Genomic DNA, 17154 nt, shown 5'->3' on the forward strand with positions numbered 1-17154 from the left:
GATTTGGATGCAGCTGGTAAGAAAAGAATGCTTCAATTGAATGAACTCGACGAGTTTCGACTTCAAGCGTATGAGAACAACAAAATGTATAAGAAGAAAGTCAAGAGGTGGAACGATAGGGGTCTAGTGCTCAAATCATTTGTGCTGGGGTAACAAGTTCTGTTATTCAACTCTCATCTCTGTCTTTTTCCTGGAAAGTTGAAGTCGAGGTGGTCAGGGCCGTTTATTATCAAAACTGTGTTTCCACATGGAGCAGTGGAGATTTTTGAAAATGATCCAGGCCAAGCGTTCAAAGTGAATGGACAGAGGTTGAAGCATTACTATGGAGATATGGCAAATCGTGAGGTGGTTAGTGCCGTTTTATTGTCTACTTGATCTCGATTTTCTACGTCAAGCTAACGACGTAAAGCAAGCGCTTCTTGGGAGGCAACCCAAGTTTGTTGTACATTAGTAGATAGAGGAAGAAGAAAACAAGGAGAAAATCAAACAAAAAAAATCAGAAAAGAAAAAGAAATTCAAGTTCAACTACAGAAGCTCGGCACGCCCGCGCTGAGAAGCGGGGCGGCTGCGCTGATTAGTCAGAAAGTGCGCGTGTCCGGGCTGGCATGCGGGGCGGCCGCGCTGGAATTCCTGAAGCACGGCGTTCCCGCACTGCATGGCGGAGCGCCCGCGCTGAGTCCCTGTAGTTGAAAAAAAAGTTAGCAAAATAAACAGAAAATCGGGGACTTCATTAAAATATCAATTCAAACCCGAATTTTACTTTCCCACATCCCATATTTCCCTCTCCAAATTAATTTCCATCACCCCATTATTCCCATTATTCCAACAATCAATTCCCACTTCTTTTCCATAACTAATTCTCTCCAAATTCCTATATATACATACACATATACACAAACTTCTCCATCACTTCTCAAATTCTCAAACACAAATCTCTCTTATACACAAATCTCTTATTCTCCCTTATTCAATCTCAATGGCACGTAAAAGATAACGAACCCAAGTTAGCAGCAGCACCACAGATTCTTCTAGTGTGGGTGGTGTGAGGCCTATGTTTTCAATTTCGGAGGCTGAGGCAGACTATACGAGGCTGATTTCGAAGCCTATAGCCAAGGAGCGAGGTTTTCTGCCATCATGGAGGGATGGTAAGTTATTGGAGATGATTATAGAGATGGGGTGGATAGCTTTTTGTGAGGCACCCGCTGCAGTACCTATGAGTGTAGTTTGCGAGTTCTACGCGAATGTAAAGACGGAGAAGAACGATTTTATTGTGGTGAGGGGAATGACGGTGGACTATAGTGTTGAGGCGATTTAGAGGGTGTTAGAGCAGCCTGAGAGGATGCTGTAGCAGGAAAATTGGAATGAGAAGACGAGGGATGATTTTAACTTAGATTTGATCGTTGTTACCCTATGTGTGCTTGAGACTCACTGGAAGTTTAAAAAGGGCACGAACGAGTATGCCACTTTCCCTGTCTCGTGCATGAATAGGTTTGCTCGTGCATGGAATTCTTTTATTTGTGCCAACATCATGCCATCTTCTCACATGCATGATGTTACTGTGGAGCGTGCACGGTTGTTGTGGGGGATTCTTCAGGGAGACTATGTGGATCTCAGGATGGTGATTCATCAGGGTATATGAGGTTCTTGAGAGAGAGCACTACGGGTTCTATACCCTATACGTCCATTGTGACGAAGATGTGTATGGCGGTTGAAGTTCATTGGCCCGCGCACGAGCAGCTGTAGCTTCCGACTGCCCCGATTGATAGTTCGACGCTGTTGAGTATGTAGGAGTGGTATGGTGGGAAACCCGATCCTAACCATCTGTCAGGTGGAAGGACAGCTGATCAGACGTATGTTGGTGGTTCTTCCCACACCCGTAAAGCAGCTTGGAGAGCTCAGTTAGGTGAGGAGGCTAGTCCTTCGGGTTCGCAGCAGGAGGAAGCACATGGCAGTGCTGGTATGAGTTCAGCACATTTTAGACGCTTGATGAGGAGGATGGATGCGATGCATGACATCCATAGTAGGTTTGCACAGGATCTTACCCATGTATTGGGGACTGCATTCAAAGCCATGAGAGTTGACATCTAGTGGTCAGTATTTGGTGAGAATTCCGTGTATCCACCTCCAGACACTCCACCCGTTGAGGGTGATGACCCTGATTCTGAGTAGGTATGCCTGATTCCTTACTATTACGTTCATTGAGGACAATGAATATTTTAAGTTTGGGGGTAGTAGTTAAGGATTATGTGTTATGTGTGAGTCGCATATAGTTGCATATTTTCCATGCAGTAGTTTTTTTTGCATGATAGTTTGTTCATATAATTCACGCATTTGCATTATAACATGATCTCTTAGATGATTTTTCCGATTGATTTATGATATTGATGCTAGTGTAGTGATGTCGTGTTTAGTGATGTTAAGTCCTATCGAGTTGATTTGCATGCTAGATGTAATTTTTCACTAAGTCTTATAGGTTACTCGAGGGCTAGATCATGGTCATGGTTTGTTTGCTTATCGAGGTTTAATCACATGTTTATATTTAGAATTTAGAATATTCTCTTAATGATAAAATAACATGGATATTTAAAAATTGGAGTAAAAATTATGGATTTCATTGCTAGTTGTTGTGGTTAGGTGTCAAATGGCTAGTAGCCGGCTCATTTTATATGAGTAGTCTAGGGTTGAACGAGATGGATCGAAATGCACTCGTTCAGAAATTTGTGAAAATAAAAGGAAAAAAAGAGAAAAAATGTGTTATTCATAATTGATCACGAGTGGGCTCTTTAATACTTGAGTTATAAGTTCTTAGGGGACTTTGTTCCTAGTGACCTAAGGCTTTTATAGTCTCGGATCCACTAACCTAACGTTCGCTACATGTGTATTATTGTATACGTCTTTTATGGACCTCACTCATTGCACGATCAAATAAGCATATTTATGTTGTTTATGTGTTGTGAATAAAAGCATGAATCCTGTTTAAAAAAAAAGCATGAATCCATGTAAAACTCTAATATAAGAATTGAAGTATTATAAGTCATTTTGAGTTTAGCATTTTATTCTATTATAACCTTATGATTACTTTGATGAGTAGTGGGTCATGATTATTGATCTAGTTGCGATAGTATATCTGTAAGCATTTGCACACACACACACACACGTTTCTAGCTTGTTAGTTGATTTATGGGATTTGATTGATCTTTATGTGAATAACTACATTTGTTGAGATGTTGCTCATCGGTTGATTTAGTTAATCTGAGGGAATCGTTGCATTCATATAGCTTGCATTCATGCATTTTTATTTCTTGTTTTTTTGAGTCTGTTATGCCTGAGGAAAAATATCGGTTCAAGTTTAGGTGTGTGTTAAGGGCATTTGTCCACTTAGAATGCTCTATGAAGGCTTGAATTGCTGTTTTATTCTCAAGTTATTTCTGTATTTGATGTATTTTTGTAGTGTTTTTGCATTTCAGGCATAAATAAAGGACTCTGGAGATTTAACATTGTTTTGGTGCTAAATTGGTGTTAGGAAGATGTCTCGGGAGTTTGCTCGTAGATCGCCAGCTCAAACCATGCAAGAAAATAAAAATCAGTATTTTTTTCCAGAAGGTCAGCTCCCGCGCTGTAGTAGCGCGCGGCCGTGCCGATATGCAGATTTGCAGCGCGCCCGCAATGGTGAAGCGCGCGGCCGCGCCAGGCCGGGATGACAAAATTCTGTTTCTACTTGGATTTTGAGAGTTTGAAGCCCTGGTTTATTCAACAACATATATAATAAAAACTTATGATCGTTTTTCATAAGAAGACGTACCAGAGCTTAAGGAGAAGGCGTAAGAAGACCGTATAACACAATTCAACAAGGCGAAGAAGATCTAGTTTATTCTTGTGACTCATTATTTTAAGTTGTAAAATTGGATGCTAGTTTTCTTATTTGTTGAACTTATACTCTTGTGTAATGTACTTGGTTTTATTATTCATTCAGTATAAATACTACGTTTATTATACCATGCTTTCATCGTAACCCACGATGATGATGAGTCTGATTATGGGCTAATAGTTATCGTAGGGTTCTAGCGGATTTACTTATGGATTTCTTTAGTTAATTGTTTTGATGTCTTAGTGTGTAGTGATTTTATGATATCCTAGTATTGGTTGTGCTTATTCGTCGTATGAGCGTCGCGAACTTATAAGATAGCATGTTAATCTCCAATGAAGCGAAAGTGAATTTAGGGTTTTAGAACTTGCCATGCTAGCATAGGTTCATATATTTGATATGTATGATTCTTAGGTAATTTTAACCATCTTACTTGCCCTATGTAATCATGATCGATAACTTGTGCATTAAACCGTTATGTTGTCAAATTCTATAGACATATAAGGTCTTAATATAATTGGTGTCTATTCAGCTTCTATCTCTTTTGTGGATGTCTGGTAGTAGGGTATTTGTACAACGAAAGTTGGCGTTTACTAGTTTCGTGTTATCTGATTAGTGTCATCACCATTGCATGTTAAGGTTAAGAACAAAAAGGCTATTGAATGAAGTAGTAATAATGTTAGAATCCTGTGTTTGTGTCATATAGTAAAACAATCCTTTTAATCTCTTAGTTAATGTTCTTTAGTATAATCTCTTAGTTAATCGTAGTTATAAACAATCTCAATTTGTTGAACATCTTAACATTGAATAATAACCATACCATTGTTGCATGAATACATTGATTGAAATTAACCTAAACTAGTCTCTGTGGGAATGAACTAGAAATAATTCTATATTACTTGCGATCGTGTATACTTGCGTGAATATTAGCGAGTGTTTTAGTCCTAACAGTCATGTACCTTAACCTCAAACCCTTGTACTTCTTTCAAAGCACTGTCACCTAAATGTGATGTACTTGCCTCCCCCATAGCAGGATCATTGGTAATTGAACTCCTAGCTTCAATTGTAAGTGCAATTTCAGCTAAGGTTTTGAGGGGAGTTGTGAGGAACCTCCAATTAAATTGGAGAGGATTAAGATAGCTCCCCCTCAAGAGTACTACCCTCAAACATTACAACCTGTGAAGGTTGATTTGCACATGAAGGTGCATTTGCAACCACCACAGGGTCTTCAGTAAAAACTAATGAAACCCCTGTGTTTGTGTTGGTGTCATCAAGGTCTATCCCAACATGTAGCCTCTCACCAACTAAATTTGGGTCCTGGGAGGTGATCACAGTTTCTTGAACCATGTCACATGATGTTGGCAACACTTGAGAACCAGATTCAAGTGTTTGATTGAATGAAGAAGAGATTTGAGAAATTAGATTTTGAATTTCAGAATTGAGTGTTGCTGCTCCCCCTGAATAGACGAGGGAGATTCAAAAGATGTGCTTTCTTTGTGTATGTCATCCTTATTTCTTCTTTCATACACTTAAATTTGTTCAAGTGTTGGTGCAGACTCTTTATATGGTACACTAGGAAGAGTGCTCTTTTCAATAGAGACATCCTATTGAGAGTGATAAGTGGATTTTATATCCACTTGGAATGCTTTATTACAAACTTAAATTGTTGTTTTGGACTCAAGTTGTTGGTATTTTGATGTGTTTTTGAGTTATTGCATTTCAGGTATCAGTTAAATGAAGAAAGGAGATTTTAAAGGAAATATGATGAAAAGTGATCAGATTTGGAAGCCAAGGCCATTGTCAAGTTGTAGAGAATCTCGTTAGCTTCGCGTGGGCAGTTGAATCGCCTAATTCTGACGAGTAGAACTCAAGTTATGGCCAAAACAAGATTCATCAGAATTTTTCCAGACAGGCTTCAGGTGCCCGCCTGCTGGAGGAGGCGCCCACCCGCTGGTGGAGGCGCCCGCCCGGTGTGCCGCGCGGCCACGCGCTGATGAGCGGCTGACTTCGCTGATTTCGCTGAAAAAGCCTTTTTTGAGTGGAATTTGACGATTTTAAGGGTCCAGGTCCAATATGGGCTTATATATACTTAAAAAAAGGGTTTTCATCATCCGGGAAGATTGAGATACCAAGGAGAAGACCTAGAAGCACAAAACAACTCCGAAAAAGAAGATCTTGTTTTCTACTTACGATTCTTTGAATTAGTTGTAACTTTGGATGCTCGTTTTCCTTCTTGTTGAACCTAGATCTCGTTTATTCGTACTTTAATTATTATTCAGTTTATTAAGACCTTGTTTTATACCATGCTTTCATTGGAACCCATGTTGACGATGAGTTCAATTATGGGCTAATCGTTATCATGGGATTCTAGCGGATTTACTTATGGATTTCAATAGTTAATTATTTTGATATCTTGGTATGTGGTGATTGTATGATATCCTAGTATTGGTTGTTCTTATTCGTCTTATGTGCGTAGCTAACATATAAGATAGCGTGTTAATCTCTTGTTAGATATATTTGATAATGTCATGGCTAATATGTTTTATGTTTAGATTTCAGATCTTATTTGAACAGAACAAATCAGTACTTATACTGGAAGTCAGAACTTAAGGGATATCAGTACTTATGATTATCAGGAGATAAGCATCAGGAGATAGATATCAGAACTTAAGTGCTGAAGGACGATCAGATAAGGACAGTAGCTGATTAAAGTTAAGAAGATCAAGATAAACATAAGAAGAGATATGCATGAAGAAGGAATTCCGTGGAGAATGGAATACTTGGAATAGAAGATATCTGATTGATATATATTAGGAAGCAGAATTATATTCCATATCAATTAGCGATTATCTTGTAACTGTGTAGTATATAAACACAAACATAGGGTTTACACTAGAAGTGTTATCATAATCAAGAATATTATTTACTATAACCCTAGCAGCTCTCGTGATATTTTGTTCATCACTGAGAGATAACAGTTTCAGATTGTAACAGAGTTTATTGTTTAAATAAAGCTTGTTTTCTGTTACATAAGTTCTTGAAGTTTGATTTGATTGTAATAAACACTGTATTCACCCCCTCTACAGTGAAAGTGTGACCTAACAAGTGGTATCAGAGCCTTCTGTTAACACACATACAGTTAAAGATCCAAACACAATCATGTCTGACACAGAAACTCCAACTAAGCCTACCAAAACTGAGGAATCATCAAAGACATCAACTCAGAGTCGTTATGAGACTATCAGAGTTCCCATATTGAGACCATCTGAATATCCCATATGGAAGGTAAGGATGACCATGTTTCTGGAAGCAACAGATCCAGAATACCTTGATAGAATCAAGGAAGGGCCTCACAAACCTACCAAGCTCGCTGTTGTAGTTGCAGGTGAAGCAGCAATGACCGTACCAAAGGAAAAGAGTGATTACACTGCTGAAGATATAGCATCTATTGCTAAGGATGCCAAGGTACGACACTTATTGCATAGTGTCATTGATAATGTAATGTCAAACAGGGTAATCAACTGCAAGACTGCTAAGGAGATATGGGATGCACTGGAGACAAGGTGTCAAGGAACTGAAACAGTTAAGAAGAACAGGAAGACAATACTCACTCAAGAGTATGAACACTTTGACTCTAGGACTAATGAGTCATTGACTGATGTATATGATAGATTTGTCAAACTCTTGAATGACTTGTCATTAGTAAATAAGGAGTATGATCTTGAAGATACAAACCTTAAATTCCTGTTAGCTCTTCCTGAATGTTGGGATTTGAAGGCAACAACAATAAGAGACAACTACAATCTTGATGAAACAACTCTTGATGAAATCTATGGAATGCTCAAGACTCATGAACTTGAGATGGAACAAAGAAGCAAGAGGAAAGGAGGAAAGTCAAGGACAGTTGCTCTCAAGGCTGAAGAGGAATCCCCCAAACCACCTTCCTCAAAGAAAGACAAGGGTAAAGCTCTTATCATAAAGTCTGATACTGAGTCATCAAGTTCTGAGAGTGATGATGACTCAGAGTCTGAAAGCTTGCCTGAAACTAATGCTGATGAGGAGATGATGAAGTTGTGTGCTCTTATGGTGAAAGGAATCACAAAGATTGCATACAGGAAGTTCAGGAAGGGAAAGAAGTTTTCCAGAAAAGGCATAAGTTCTGAAAAGAAGAATTTCAGAAGATCTGAAGGAAGAGGAGGAAAGTCTGACAGAGGAGATTACGCTAATGTTAAATGTTATAATTGTGGTGAGAAAGGCCACATATCTCCTGATTGCAAGAGGACCAAGAGTGACAAAGGCAAAGCTCTTGTCACAAAGCAGAAAAGCTGGACAGACACCTCAGACTCTGAATGTGAGGAGAACTATGCATTGATGGCAAATGCTGATAAATCAAGTTCTGAGAGCAGTTCTGAAGCTGCTGAAACAAAGGTACCTCAGACTACTTATGCTTTTCATACTGATGATATTAATGAGTTGAGAAGATATCTTAAAACCATGTTTGTTAGTTATAGAGATCAAACTTTAACATGTGAAAGATTAACTTCTGAAAATCTTGCTTTTAGGAAAAGAAATGATTTCTTAGAAAAAGAGTTAGTCATGTTCCATCAAACTCAGCAGGATAGAGATGATGCTTTTTATGTTAGGGATGAAGTGCTAAAAATGAATGAATCTCTAAAAACTGAGTTAGAAAAGGAGAGAGAGATTATCAGAACTTGGACTAACTCTGGCAAAACAACTCAAAATTTGCTAAGCAGTGGAAACTGGAAAGAGGGCTTAGGCTATGGAGAAAATAAAAATGAAAAAGGAACTGTAGAAATTAAGCCTGTTGATAAGCGAAAACCGAAGTTAAAACCTGTTAAGTTTGTAACTGAAAAATCTGAAAATGAGAAATCAGAAGTTAAAAAGGAATTAGCTTCTGACAAACTAAAACAGGAAAAGACAGCTGAAGTTAACATAGGCTTAATGACAAAGAAGCAACTTAAGCATAAGCTGAAAGATGTTAAGAATGCAAACAAGGTAAAATCACCTAGGAAAAACAGGAATGGAAAGGAAGGTGTGAATAAAAGCAATAACTATAAATCTGTTCCTGATGCTCCTAGGAAAGCATGTCATAACTGTGGAAGTTCTAACCATCTGGCTTCTTTTTGCAGGAAGAATAAGAATATTAACTCCTTATCTACAAAGTCAGGAGTTAAGAGTCAGTCTGTTAGATACAAACCACAAAATCCTTGTTTTCATTGTGGTAGTTTATGGCATTCCATTTATACTTGTAAGGAATATCATAGTTTGTACTATGATTATTATCAAATAAAACCTTCTTTAAAGAAAGTTTCTGTTGTTCCTTCTAGTGTAAGTTCTGATTCAAAGTCTGGTAGTATAAGCTCTGATAAGAAAACTGTTAACATAAAATCTGATGCTAAATCCGCTGCAAATGTTAACGAATCTAAAAAGGCCAAAGGATCCAAGCAAGTCTGGGTCCTTAAAACTAATAATTAGTGGTCTTTTTGATTGCAGGGCAACAGGAAAAATATTTTAGTTCTGGACAGTGGATGTTCAGGACATATGACTGGAAATAAGGCCCTGCTATCAGACTTTGTGGAGAAAGCTGGCCCAAGTGTTTCTTATGGAGATGGCAACATTGGAAAAACTTTGGGATATGGCAATATCAATCTTGGGAATGTCATCATTAAAGATGTAGCTCTGGTCTCAGGACTTAAACACAACTTACTGAGTATAAGTCAAATCTGTGACAGAGGTTATCATGTTGATTTCTTTGCAGAACATTGTGAAATAGTTAGTAAATCTAAAGAAAAAATTGTTCTGAAGGGATTCAGGCGTGGTAACATTTATGAAGCTAAGCTTTCAACAAGTTCTGATGGTTCTGCAATCTGTTTAGTGAGTAGAGCCTCAACTGAAGAAAGCTGGAATTGGCACAAGAAACTCTCTCATTTAAACTTCAACAAGATAAATGAACTGATCAAGAAAGATCTTGTGAGAGGACTGCCAAAATCAGTGTTTGTTCCTGATGGTCTTTGTGACTCATGTCAGAAGGCTAAACAAAGAAAATCTTCGTTCAAGAGCAAGACTGAATCATCAATTCTTGAGCCTTATTATCTGCTTCATGTTGATCTATTTGGTCCAGTGAATGTCATGTCTATTGCAAAGAAGAAATATGCGTTGGTCATAGTAGATGAGTTCACCAGATACACATGGGTGTATTTCTTGCACACAAAAAGTGAAACTGCATCTATCCTGATTGATCATGTCAAACATCTGGATAAATTGATCAAAGATTCTGTGAAAATTTTGAGGAGTGATAATGGCACTGAATTCAAGAATCTGATAATGGAAGAGTTCTGCAAAAATCATGGAATAAAGCAGGAATTTTCTGCTCCTGGAACTCCACAGCAAAATGGAGTTGTTGAAAGGAAGAATAGAACTCTCATTGAAGCTGCACGAACAATGCTTGAAGAAGCAAAGCTTCCAACCTATTTCTGGGCTGAAGCTGTGCAGACTGCTTGTTTTACTCAGAATGCAACACTCATTAACAAGCATGGAAAAACACCATATGAGATGGTGAAGAACAAGAAGCCAAATCTCAAATACTTTCATGTATTTGGATGTAAGTGTTTTGTTCTCAAGACTCATCCTGAACAGCTATCCAAGTTTGATTTAAAAGCTGATGAGGGAATCTTTGTGGGATATCCACTTTCTACAAAAGCCTTCAGAGTCTATAATTTGAGAACAAAAGTGGTCATGGAATCTATCAATGTCTCTTTTGATGAAAAGAAGATCACTAGACTTGAAGATTGCATTGATCATGATCAGCTGAGATTTGAAAATGAAGATTCATATTCTGATACCTCAAGTCCTGACAGTCTAAGTCCTGATACTATAAATTCTGATGGATTAAACTCTGATGTTATTGAAACTGTGGTGACTACGTCAAAGGAAGATGCACCAATGCAGGGGGAGCAGACTCAAGATATTATCACATCTCAAGAAGCATCAGAACATACAACTGGCTCTTCAAATTCTGATTCGTCAAGTTCTGATAAGCCAAGTACTGACAGTACTGAAAATCTAAATACTGAAGGATCCAACTCAGAGAGCATAGTTTCAGGGGGAGTATCAGAAAATGAAACCGAAGACAGCATGAATCATGGGGGAGCATCCAGTTCTAGAGAAAATCTTCCATCTGCAAGGAAGTGGACAAAATCACATACACCTGATTTGATAATTGGAAATCCTGAGGCAGGTGTCAGAACTAGAACAGGTACTTCGAATGAATGTCTTTACAATTCTTTTCTCTCTCAGTCTGAGCCAAAGAAAGTGGAAGAAGCTCTTCAAGATGCTGATTGGGTGCAAGCAATGCAGGAAGAGTTGAATGAATTTGAAAGAAACAAAGTCTGGACCTTAGTGCCAAGACCTAAGAATAGATCGGTTGTTGGTACAAAGTGGGTATTCAGAAACAAAATTGACAGTGATGGCATAATTGTAAGGAACAAAGCAAGGCTGGTTGCAAAAGGATATTCTCAACAGGAGGGAATTGACTATGATGAAACATTTGCTCCAGTTGCTAGGTTAGAAGCCATAAGGATATTCATGGCTTATGCTGCTCAAAAAAAAATTTACTGTCTTTCAAATGGATGTGAAAAGTGCTTTTCTCAATGGAGAATTGGAAGAGGAAGTATATGTTGAACAACCTCCAGGCTTTGTAGATTCCAAACATCCAGATTATGTCTACAGGCTTGATAAAGCACTTTATGGACTTAAGCAAGCTCCTAGAGCATGGTATGAGACTTTAGCTCAGTTTCTTCTGGAAAGTGGATTCAACAGAGGAACTATTGACAAAACACTGTTCTATCTCAACCATGGCAAGGACTTACTTTTGATCCAGATTTATGTTGATGATATTATTTTTGGGTCTCCAAATGACAAACTTTGCAAAAAGTTTGCCAAACTAATGCAGTCAAGATATCAGATGAGTATGATGGGAGAACTTAGTTATTTTCTGGGCCTTCAAGTCAAGCAGAGTGAAGAAGGAACTTTTATTTGTCAATCTAAATACACCAAAAACTTGCTGAAGAAATTTGGAATGCAAGACTGTTCAAGTGCATCCACTCCCATGGCCACTGCAACAAAACTGGATAAGGATACTGGTAATTCAGTAGATATTACTGATTAAAGAGGTATGATTGGCTCACTTCTCTATCTAACTGCTAGTAGACCAGATATCTTGTTTGCTACCTGTCTTTGTGCAAGATTTCAAGCAGATCCAAGAGAACCTCACTTAACAGCTGTAAAAAGAATCTTTAAGTATCTTAAAGGAACAGTTGATCTAGGATTATGGTATCCTAGAGAATCAGATTTTAAATTAATAGATTACTCAGATGCAGATTTTGCAGGTTGCAAAATAGACAGGAAAAGCACAAGTGGTAGCTGCCAATTTCTTGGAGGCAGGTTGGTTTCTTGGTATAGCAAGAAACAAAAGTCAATTTCCACATCAACTGCAGAAGCAGAGTATATTGCTGCAGGAAGCTGCTGTGCACAGATTCTCTGGATGAAGAATCAGTTACTGGATTATGGGTTAACATATTTCAAAATCCCTATTTACTGTGATAATCAAAGTGCTATTGCTATGACAGGTAATCCAGTTCAACACTCTATGACAAAGCACATTAGCATCAGGTACCATTTCATCAGGGAACATGTGGATGAAGGTACAGTGGAATTGCATTTTGTTCCCACAGATCAGCAAGTAGCAGATATCTTCACAAAACCACTGTGTGAAGCTACCTTTTCAAAATTGGTAAATGAACTTGGAATGATTTCAGGTTCTTTCTCTAAATCTGCTTAAACTTGTTCTATGTTATCAGACTTTATGATCAGTATTTACAGAATTAATCTCTTTGTATATTCTGTGCATTAATTGATAAATGTCTTTAAGTACTGACTGTTGTCTGATATATGTTTCTAAACTTTGATAAGTGATATGTCTGTTTCAGTAACTATTCAACCTATGAGGATAACTGTGCTAGATACTGACCTACTAGTCTTCAATAAACAAATGATCCCATGAAAGAAGTAATTATTTCTGTGGAAATCTTATGACACAAGCAAATTCTGATACTTGAGCTTAGTTTAGTTTACTTTATTCATCTTATTACTAAGTCCCAAATTAGAATAATGCTACTCATCTGTTTAAGTTCTGATTCTAGTAAAACTGCTGAATGTACTAAGTGCTGATAAACCTCACTTATCAATAGAAAAAGAAAAAGAATCAAAGAATAATATCAGGTACTCCTTTGAGATCTAGAGTAAAAATGTGAATGGGACGACCCAAGTGCATTGCTGGTATTAAGTAAATATGCATTAGAAAAGCAAAATATTTTTCTTGGTGACTTTTCACACTCTATGATTACTGGAGAAATACTCTGATAATAGCATAAATTCTGATAAACAGTCGTGACTCACTTACACTGAGAAGCCACTGTAAAATAGAATTTCAAAAGATGCATAAAATTAGCACAAAAACAGTTGAGGTGGACTCATGCATGAACTCATTTATCAGTAGGTTTCAGGATAATGACAGCTCTTTAGCAAAATTTTAATTATGACTTATTTCTAAGATGTACTGAAGTAGATCAGACTTTACTCTTTGTCTGTTATTTAGCTTAATGCACACACACATCACTCCATATGAATGATGAAATTTTTGTGGTGGTCTATTTTATTTTAGATAAACAGTCATTGTGTCACTTTTGCACAAATTCTGAGGACAAGTTCTAGTTACACGTTCTGATGATTAAGTTCTGACGTTCATAACTAAGAACTTGTATGAGTATTTACTAAGATAGATATTCCTTGTTCGAGTTAAGACATTATGTTCTGATGACTGTTAAGTTCTGGTATAGGTCTAAGTTCTGATTTTTCAGTCTAACCCTTTACTTGACTTATCTGTGAGTAAAATTTGGTAACAGTCTCAGATTAATTTCGAAATGTTGAAGTGGAAGATTAATAGTCTATGGTTAAAACATAATGGCACTCGTCCTTGAACAGTTCACTCTTGTTACATGTGCACATTCCTTTTCTAATGACTGTTATTCTTTTTCAAAGTCTAGGGAGACGAGATAGAATTAATTCTACCTGTCAGCATTAAATATCTTTGCGTCTCTTGGCATTCTCTTGCCTATATACACAGCCACTTCACATTAGTCTTTCCATCACATTCTTCTCACACACTTATCCTCCTTCTTCTGTCAAAAACACAATGGTTCGATACAACATGTTTTTGAACACACAAACCTTCACAATGGAGCTCAGTTGTGCCGAATGGCAGCAGGAGTGGCATATAACAGCCATTCCTGAGGAGATCTAGGACTCTGTCCCACAGGAGGTGCTGGCTCACCTTCTATTCTTCGAGATGGATTACCATCGCCATCTGGAGCGCCTGGAGGAGGAAAGGCGGGAAGCTATCCGTCAGCAAGAGCGAATCATTCGACTCGCTATCTTGTTTGTCGAAGATAGGAAGAGGAAGATGACTTAATCTCGTCTTCTTCCTGTTCTTCTTCATCCTCAGCTTTGTCACGCTTCTTAGCTAGGACTAAAGCTGTTGACGTTAGATTAGAAGCTTAGGGAGAAATCTTGTACTGATGTAATTTCTATTTCATATATGTATTGACTTGATATATTAATGAAAACTGTTTTTACTTCAAGATTTTTTTCTCTGAGTTATTTTATCTGTGTTGTTAAATCCTGCTTGATATTCTGATGACCATTTAAATTTTATCTTTATTTAAGTTCTGATTCTTTGTCAGCACTTATTCATCGAAATTATCTCGGTCATTTTTAACATGATTCTTTTTCAGAATATTAATGTTGCAGTGAAAAATAATTCAATCAGTGCTAATGGTTTTAATTTTGAATTAAAACTGTGTCTCTTGATAACTGAAATGGTTTTTTCCTTGAAACAAGGCAACTGGGTAAGTAATCATTCCTGTTTTCTCGAGCCCAGTAACTATCCGTTATTACTGCATGTCTGACAGGTGTCCAACGGTAACATTTTTTTCCAGAGTATAAGAACAACAGAGAGAAGATTTCTTTAATCTTTTATTTTCTTTATACTTTATCTCTCTTCTTACTTTTACTCTCTTTCTCATTCTTTCTCACGTTGGCTTTTCATACAGACATTATCTCAAACACCTAACAGGCATATTTGAATTTCAATATTTTTTTTCACATGGCACCAAAGGATTTAATCATTGATGGAGCAAAGTTTGTTCCAAACAACTATGCTGCAATTCTTGATCATGCTGAAGCTCCATCTGAATTGCATTTTGTGCAAGATCTTCTTGCACATAGTGAGGTTGGGTACGCCTTAACTCAGCCTGAATTATTTTCAAGTCAACAAGTTCTGCGGTTCTGGAGGACTGGAGTTTATGATGATGGTGGTAAACGAGGAACTCCCAGTATTATCTTCCAAGTGGGTGATTCTTCCTATGTAGTCACTCCTGGTACAGTACGAAGAGCATTACATCTTCCAGAAGATTGTACCTTCTCTATACCAGAGGAATCAGAACTTCGGGGGTTAATGACTGATTTGGGATATGAAAAGAGTCTGACGAAACTTGGACAGTTGAAACGGGCTAATATCAGAAGAGAATGGAGTTTCTTCTTCGATTGCATCACCAAGGCTTTTGGCAACAAGTGTTCCAATTTTGATGCCATCCCAATTCTGAGTCAGCACATCGGGTATGCTATTATCCATCAAACTCATTTTGATTTTGCAACTGGAATAATTGGTTTTATTGGGGATAGGATGACAGAGGATCGAGATGTTGTTTATTTTGCTAGATTCTGTCAACTTATTTATACGTATTGTACTGCTGAACCCCAGTTAGTCAGAACTCAAACCCCACCTTTTAAGGTTGCAAAAAGGTACTTTAACGACCTGATAAATGCTGACACAAAGAAATCAATGGTGAGACAATTACAGATTCCTCAGTCTGTGAAACAGATTCTGGTAAATGCTGATCCTGCTACTTACAAATCTGTTTACTCAAATGTTCAACCAACTCACCATAACCAAAATCCATCAACCTCAGTCCCTACTTCTCATTATACTCAACCTACCCTCAGAACTTATCTCAAATCCTATCTCTCCACTTCACAGACTGCTCAACCTTCTTCTTCAGCACCTACTGTGAAGCCTACATCCTCTAAGCCAAAGAGAATAAAGACTGTTCCTCAAACATCTCAGAAGAAGAGGAGGATTACTTTGAGAGATGACTCAGATTCTGAGGATCAGATTCCCTCTTCAGAACCTGTGGTAAATGAAGCTGAGAAGGCAACTTCTCAGAAGGATTCTGCAATTGGGGGTTCTAGGCTTCTCAAGAGGCTTAGACGTATGACGGTTCCTGAAACTCCCAAGGAATCCAAATCAACAAGGAAGTACAAGAAACAGAGGGCACAGAGGCGAGTTTCAGATGATGAGGAGGAAGCAGCTAAGGAAGGGGATCAGGAATCTCTGATCTCACAAGACAAGGAATTTGCTCCAATCACTTCTTCTCCATCAACTCCATCTCAGGAACCTGTATCTGACAAGGCTAATTCACCTTCTATGTCTCTTGTTGATTCAGGCACAAGTGCTGACATTGATATTCAGAACCTGGTTGTGCCTGACATACTTTTCTTAGAAGCTCCAACAGCAAATAATCCTTCCACAACACCTGTTACTGATGCTGTTCAAACTCCTGAGTTATCACTAACACCTTCTCTGCATCAAGATGCTGATGATCAGATTTTAGGTGAGCATCAGGATATGGCTGTTGATCAGAATTTAGTATCAGATCAGCAATTAGAGGATGTTGAAGCCTCCATTGCTACTCACACAGTTGTCTTATCACAAGATACTGATTCTTTAAGTTCTGATGCTGTAAATGTTGGAGATACTGGTGAAGCTGCTACAACTGTAGATGCTGATGCAGCAGGTCCTTCAGGACATACTCCTCCACTGACTCTTCCTAAGTCTGAACTGCTAAAGGAGTTTGTTATTAGGGATGCACCAGTACCTTGGAGTGAAACTCCTGCAGGTCAGGAGTGGACTAGGGAATGGAACTCAGTTTCATGTGTTCCTAATGCTTTACATCTTGCTGAGCACTTGACTAAAGCTGATGACATGTTACATTCTGATGATTTTAAAACCCAGCTTAGAGTCACTGCATTGAGTACTAAACATCTACAAGGTCTTCATTCCAACACTCATGCAGAGCTACACAAGATTCAGG

This window comes from Apium graveolens, chromosome 6 (assembly GCF_009905375.1).
Source record: "Apium graveolens cultivar Ventura chromosome 6, ASM990537v1, whole genome shotgun sequence".
NCBI lineage: Eukaryota > Viridiplantae > Streptophyta > Magnoliopsida > Apiales > Apiaceae > Apium > Apium graveolens.